Source organism: Gossypium hirsutum, chromosome A03 (genome assembly GCF_007990345.1).
Source record: "Gossypium hirsutum isolate 1008001.06 chromosome A03, Gossypium_hirsutum_v2.1, whole genome shotgun sequence".
NCBI classification, from domain to species: domain Eukaryota; kingdom Viridiplantae; phylum Streptophyta; class Magnoliopsida; order Malvales; family Malvaceae; genus Gossypium; species Gossypium hirsutum.
Window position 1 is genome coordinate 37,249,456 of NC_053426.1, and position 7,790 is coordinate 37,257,245.

Consider the following 7,790-nt stretch of genomic DNA (forward strand, 5'->3'; position numbering starts at 1 on the left):
CCGACTTTGGCAACGGTCTCGGGTACGGGGTGTTACATGTGGTCCACCTCACCTTTACCTTTACTTACCACAATTTCTTGCCTCGGTTCTGGTTCTGGTTAAGGTTCAACTAACCCTTCCTCATCTCGAATGGTAATCGCATTGAGTTGTTCCCTTGGGTTTGATTCAGTATTACTCGGCATGCTACCTTGTGGTCGTTCAGAGACCACTTCTGCAAGTTGGCCTATCTGGGTTTTGAGCCCTTAAATCGACGCTTTTTGATTCTTAAGTGCTTTCTCGGTATTCTGAAAATGATTTGTTGACACCGAGATAAATTTTGTTAGCATCTCCTCAAGGTTCAGTTTCTTTTCCTGCTGGTAAAGTGGGTGTTAAAAGCTTGGGGGATGTTGTGGCCTTTGATTTCCTTGGCCACCCTACGAGAAGTTGGGATGGTTCCTCCAACTTGCATTATAAGTGTTACTGTATGGGTTATTTTGAGGTCTAGAATTATTATTACCCATATATTGAACTTGTTCCTCCTCGGTGCTAGGGTTGAAAGATTGATATTCTTTGTGCACTCCTCCTCCATTTGCATCACACCTCATCATTGGATGTACCTGATTAGAACCATATAAACTGTCAATCTTTTTATTTAAAAGTTCTGCCTGGTTAGATAGCATAGTGACTGCATCGAGGTTGAAAAAACTGGCTGCTTTTGTTGGCTTTGTTCTCATGACTTGCCACTGATAGTTATTTAGTGACATCTCTTCAATAAATTTGTAAGCCTCTTCAGGTGTTTTGTTGTTTAAAGTACCACCGGCGGCTGCGTCGATAAGTTGCCTTGTTGAGGGGTTCACACCGTTGTAAAAAGTCTGAACCTGCAATGATAGAGGTAACCCATGGTGAGGGCACCTTCTTAATAGATCCTTGTATCTCTCCCATGCATCATAGAGTGTTTCTAGATCCATCTGCACAAAAGAAGAGATATCATTCCTCAACTTAGCCATTTTAGCCGGCGGAAAATATTTAAGTAAGAATTTTTCGGTCTTTTGTTCCCAGGTAGTGATTGACCCTCGTGGTAACGAGTTCAACCACTGTTTAGCTTTGTTCCTCAACAAAAAAGGAAACAACCGAAGGCGAATGTCATCGTCAGAAACGCCATTGATCTTAAAAGTGTCACAAAACTCTAGAAAATTTGCCAAACGAGTGTTTGGATCCTCGTCCTGCAAACCATCAAACTGAACAAACTGTGGTATCATTTGAATTGTGTTAGGTTTCAGTGCAAAATTATTTGAAGCAATAGCAGGTCTAACTATACTCGATTCAGCTCCTATTAAAGTAGGTTTAGCATAATCATACATAGTACGAGGAGCAGGATTCTGATTTATTAGATCTGCAGCAACTACAGGAGGAAGCTGATTATTCTGATTTTCAGCCATCTCCTCGGTTGTATTATGGATATTGTCCTCTTGTCCTTTCTCTATGTTTCTTAGGTTTCACCTTATTTCTCTTCAGTTTTTACGAGCTTCGCTTTCAATCTCACTGTCAAAAAGTAATGGTCCTGACGGGTTTCTTCTAGTCATAAACTATAAAAACCTGTCAGAAGAAAACAAAAGAAAATTTAGTAAAATTAACAAAACTAAGATAAAATTTAACTTGCAATAAAATAAATGGCTAAAGTAATAAAAATTAAGCGTTTCTAATATTTTAGTTCCCCGAAAATGGCGCCAAAAACTTGATGTATGCGTGATAAGTTTTATATTAATGATTGATCGTACTTGAAAACTAACTATTATCACGATGAAGGCAAGCACACCTATCGAACAGTAGTATAGTTTATAGCAAGACCGGAATGTCGAACCCACAGGAACTAAAAGTACTAGTATTAACTTTCTTTTTATTATCTAGCCTAAAAATAAGGGGACTTACTTTATCTAAACTAATTAACTAAACTAAGAATGCATAGGAAGAAAATTGGGGAAATACTTTTGGGAAAACTGATAGATTTAGACAATACCCAAGGAAAAATCCACCTAGACTTCACTTGTTACTTGACTCTGAACCAGACGATTTATTCGCTTGACTCGACCCGTAGAAATCCCTAAGTTATATTATTATCTCTCTCGAGACTAACAACGTCTAACCTTAGGTTGATTAATTGAAATCTCTTTCTAATTAAAACCCCTAGTGTTGCATTAACTCGATCTATGGATTCCTTTATTAGGTTTGACCCTAATTTGGCAAATTTATGTCGCCCTATGTCTAGGGGTGCAATCAACTCTGCTTAATTATGCTAGATCTACTCTTAGACAGGGACTTTTGCTCCTCTGAATAAGCACATCAAAACTTGAATCAATATCCCGAAATTTTAAAACAAGAATTAGGAACACATAATTAAGAACAAATCAAGTATTTATCATATAATTCAGAAAATAATAACAAGATCCGTCGTAGGTTTCATTCCCCTTAGGTATTTAGGGGACTTAGTTCATAAGTGTAAAAGGAAACATCTCAGAAGAATAATAATAACAAAATATAAAGAAAACCCAAAAACCTCTGAAGGAAATTGAAGGGAGATCTTCAGTCTTGAAGGAGAATCCGACTTTTGAGATGGATCAATCTGCTTTCTTCGAGTAACTCCTTGCCTCCTACTCCGTGTATCTTTTCTAGGTACCTCCTGGGATGTTTATATAGGCTTTAGAATGCTTCAAAGCCCTCAAGAGTGGCCTTTTCCAAATAGGACTAGACTTTACTTGACAGGGACACGTCCGTGTGACATGCCTGTATGAGGTGGCTTAGCCCATGTCTAGAGTCTGCTAAATAGACACGGTCGTGTAGTGTGGCTTAGGCTGTGCTACAATCTGTTAAATAGACACGGGCGTGTGGTTTACCCATGTGAGGATGTCCAGGCCGTGTTGATTTCCCACGTTAACCCCTTTTCTCCATTTTTGGCCTGTTTCTCACTCTTTTTACTCTCCTGTGCTCACCTAAGTATAAAACATGAAATTAAAGGATTAGGAGCATCAAATTTCACAAATCTAATGATAATGCATCCAAAAATATGCTAAGCATAGGATAAAAATACGTATAAATTACGACTTATCACTAGAAGTGTCTAATTGTTATGAAATTTTAAATTGGAGGTCCTTAGATGGTAATTAGACCATTATCCTTTAAGTTGGACAAAAATGGATATGGTTAGGTGAATTTCAAAGTTTGGCATTAAGGGTATTTTGGTAAACTAGTAAATAAATAATTAAATAGACCAAAATAAAGTAAAAATTTGTTATTCATCTTCCTCCTTGTGCCAAAATTTTAAGGGTCTCCATACCTAGGGTTTGGCCAACATCCAAGCTCGATTGTAAGTCCATCTTCGTCCCGTTTTTATTGATTTTTATGTTTTTGAAGTTGTCCCAACCTAATCTAGCTATTTCAAGGGCTAATTTGAAAGAAAATCAAAGTCTAAAATTTTACTCATGTTGAATGTTTGTGTATTTGATGTTTAATGGTAGAAAATACATGTTTGGTGTTAGATAAACAACATTTACCAAGTGATTTTTAATGAAAATGTCAAATAGGGACCTATTTGTAAAAGCTATAAAATGTGTGTTAAATGTGAATAAATGAAAAATGTTGGTTGTTATGAGCAAGGAATAGGTTCGGCTAGGCTTGGGTGTGATGAAATTGAGTGAAAATCATCTTACAAGCCTAAGGACTAAAATGTAAAAAGTTAAAAAGTTATGGAAAAATGTAAATTTTTTCCATAAGGTGTTTTTGGGATTAAATTGAATAATGTGATGATTGAATGAGGTAAATTTGATATTACAGATCAAGAAAGAAGAGGTTTTGACCTAGACCGGGGAATGAACAAAGTTGTGGACTAAATCGAATATTAGCCATTTTGTACCGAGATAAGTTCATATGTCAAAAATAAGCTTTAGAATAATTATATTTAAATGCTTTAATATTCCATAAATTGTATGTTTGATTATGTGAATGAGCATAATTCTACTAACGAGTTCGACAACGATTCGACAAGTGAGAAGTCCCGTTGAACCTTAGGAATAGATTAGGATACTAGTGACATGTCACTAGGGTCATTATGTGTTATGTGATTATGTGATCCGGGTGCTGGTCTTGTACATCCTACCGATGGCTGAGTATACCGGCATATGTTGTGGATACTTGACAGCTTGTGTGAGCAGCACCACGTAGTTACGTCTTGTCTGACAGCTTGTGTAAGTAGGCCCGTCGATAGCTCGAGGGCGAGCAATTATGTGATATAAGACTTAGGTAGCTTTGGCTACATATGTGGCACTTAGTGTGCAAATTTCCCGAGTATCCGACATTGTTATTCCAAGGGGTTCATTGGTATGTCAAAGATGAGAATATGTGTAAGTTCATTTCGAGATGTTTCAGGTATGTACGTAAAGCTCATGTTTATTAAATGCTTGAAATGATGAAAATGTAGTAAGCTTGGTGTTGGAATGAATTATGATCATGATACTATGGTAAATTTACATTTAATTATGTTGTATTCTTTGAATGTTATATGCATGGTAAGATTGTTTATTTCTTGCATACGAGCTTACTAAGCAATATAGCTTACTCTATTTATTTTCCATGTTTTATAGTCACCAAGCTAGCTCGGGATCAGAAATCACCGGAGATTCAAATCACACTATCAAACTCTCATTTTAGGTATTAATGATATTAGTATTTGAAAGTATGGCATGTATAGGGACTTGGTCATTTTGTTATATGTGTCATTTGATTTGGCCAAATGTATTGGCTTATATTTGTTTAAGGTGATTTAGTATTTAGCCATGTAATTGGCTTATTTTGGCTAAAATGGTTGTAAGCCTAAGTATACTTATATATGTGCCAATGTCTTTGGTGATATGATCATGGTATGCTTGGTGAATGATGGAATGTGATTCATAGCATGAATGTGAAATGTTTGAAAATGTGATCTATTGATGAGATGATAAATTTGTGCACAATTATGTGTCTTAAAAGTAGTCAATTGTAAAATTGGCATGATTGATTTAGGGCATAATAGATGTTGTGAGTATGATAGATTGCTATTGTATTGGCATGTGTTGGTCATATTTGTGGATGTTTTTCTTGCCTAATTATATTATGTTTTGAGCCATTGAATTGGTGTATGTGTATATGTGAATAAATGTGGAAAATAGCTTGGTAAATAGCCTTCATTTTTTCCACACGGATAGACACACGGGCGTGTGTCTAGGCCGTGTGTCCTCTGCACCTTAATTTTGAGAAACAGAATGCTCAGAATTAAGCACATGGGAAGAGACAAGGGCGTGTGTCTCAGCCGTGTGGATGACACGGCCTCAGGCACGGGCGTGTGTCCTGGGCGTGTTAAGTCTGCACCTATTTTGTGAAAATTTAATTATCCATACTGCCCAGCACACAAGCGTGTGACCTGGCCGTGTGGCATCAATTTGTTCATGCATTGTAAAACAGAGAGTTACATGGGTTAGGGACATGGGCGTGTGTGACCACACGGCCTGCCCACATGGGCGTGTGACCCTTGTTTAGTGGAAAATTTTCTAAATTTTGTAAAAATTTCTAAAGTTCTCGGTTTAGTCCCGGACCACTTCCAAGGCTTGTTTTGGCCTCATAGGCTTGTATTAGGGACTTTATGTTTAAATGTGAATTGTTTTAATTTGGCCGCAAATTTATGACTCGGAATTGTGTGGATGTTTGTGTTGTAAGTCTAGTAATGCCTCGTACCCTGTTCCTGCCTAGAATACGGGTAAGGGGTGTTACAGATCTATTGAACCACATTGGAAACAAGCTTTAACTTTCAATTGACATTCACCACTTTGGTATTTACCAAAATGATCACAAATAGGTTTTTCAACATTGCGGGTACTACCAACACTAGCAACAAGAACAGAATAGAATCTCTAATCACCTGGTTTTGCCCTATTTCTTCCAATAAACCCTGATGGAGTGGTTTGGTGACTGAAAGTTTCCTTCAAGTTCTTTGATGGAGGAGTTGTGAATAGTCTGGATGTACTTTGCTTGTCAAAGTCCCGAGCTCTCATTTCATTATGTTTCTTTTTATTACAAATTTCTTCCCATTTCTATATTCGATCAGACAAGGCTACAAATTCTCGTATTTCCATTTCCCCAACCAACATTTTTATCTCATCATTTAGCCCATCTTCAAAATAGATACACATCTCTTTTGCTATTGGCACAACCTCGCAAGCATATTTACTGAACTGTACAAACACTCACTCGTATTCAACAACTGATTTATTTTCCTATTTTAACTCAAAAAATTCCTTTTCCTTCTTTCCTAAATATCGTTTACTAACATATTTCTCTCAAAATTTGATTCTTAAAGATTCCCAATTAAACCTTTCTTCTAGTACAACCACTATCATTGTATACCACCACTGATATGTCTCATCTTTCAACAAAGACACGACACATCTCAAGCAGTCGTCAGGTGTACAAGCCAACTCATCAAACACCCTCTGATTACTTTCTAACCAATACTCAACTCTAGCTGGACCATCATTTGTATTACCTCTGAATTCTTCAACCCAACATTTCCAAAATTTTTCAATCGGAGGCCTATGTACATTTACGGGTGTAGAACTTTGAGGACCGGGAGATGCCGAGGAAGGCATATTAAGGGGTAGAGGTCGCAGAGCCGTAGGGTTGGCTCCAATGAACTTAGTGAACCACTAACCTATCACACCAAAGAATTAGCATACTAGGTTTGCTCCATGATCGAAAGCTGGTACGTTACTATCAACTTCATCAGTGACAGCACAATTTGATTCAACAAACATCTTTAAATCTACAAGAAAATAAGATCAGATCAAATCAAAAGCATCACACTATAATATTTTATATGTGGCATGTATTTTTTAGACTCCAAACAGGTTATATTCTATCCTAGAATCGAATAAATCATAATACTGATACAACTAAATCTAACAACCCTTACTTGGTTTGGTCACTAGACCCAAGCCATAGGATGTCACTACAGTACACAAAGATCATCACATACAATTCAAACTTAAAAATTAGTTTTTCATTTCATAATCCATGTAAAACATGATTAAGAAAATAATTCGGGTCTTAGTCAAGCTTTCGAAAGCTCTAAGCAGGTTCGAGATTAAACGATGATCAAATTAAAACTTTTGCAATGGAATAGGACAACATGAAAACAAGGGTCACACGGCTGTGTGAAAGGTTGTGCCTGTGTGTGCATATATCACATGACCGTGTGCCCAGGCAGTGTAACTAACTGTGACCGTGTGATCCAAATATTACTAAACCTGCAGTATCCACATGTGCATGTAACCAGCCTATGTGAGGCACACATCTATATGCTAGGCCATGCTAGACAATTATGTAACATTTTACAAGTTTTCATGAACCAAACAAGCCTATGCTTCAAATAATACCTAAATAACCAAATAGTGTAACACCCATTACCAGAGTTCGACACCGGAACAGGATACGAGGTGTTTCCAGACTTGAACACATACATACAAACATTTTCGAGTCATAAAATTTTGCACTATTTTAAAACATTCAAACTTCCTGTTAAAGACCCTAATATAGACCTACAAGGCCCAAAACGCGCTTTGGAAATAGTTCGGGAATAAACTAATCACTTTAGAAAGCTTTGTACAATTTCAAATCAGAAAGGGGCATACGCCCGTGTGTCTTCTTAAGATGGCCATGTTGAAGGCCCGTGTGGCTCACACGGCTTGTACTTATCGGGACACGCCTGTGTTCCTAGCCCATGTGAATTT

General features: G+C 37.2%; 1 non-coding gene across 1 annotated transcript; it reads left to right on the top strand.

The window, feature by feature from the left end:
- Positions 1–873: 873 nt before the first annotated feature.
- LOC121225384 (small nucleolar RNA R71) lies at positions 874–980 on the top strand. Its single transcript, XR_005923242.1, has one exon. It is a non-coding gene; the product is annotated as a small nucleolar RNA R71 (small nucleolar RNA).
- The last annotated feature ends 6,810 nt before the right edge of the window (positions 981–7,790 follow it).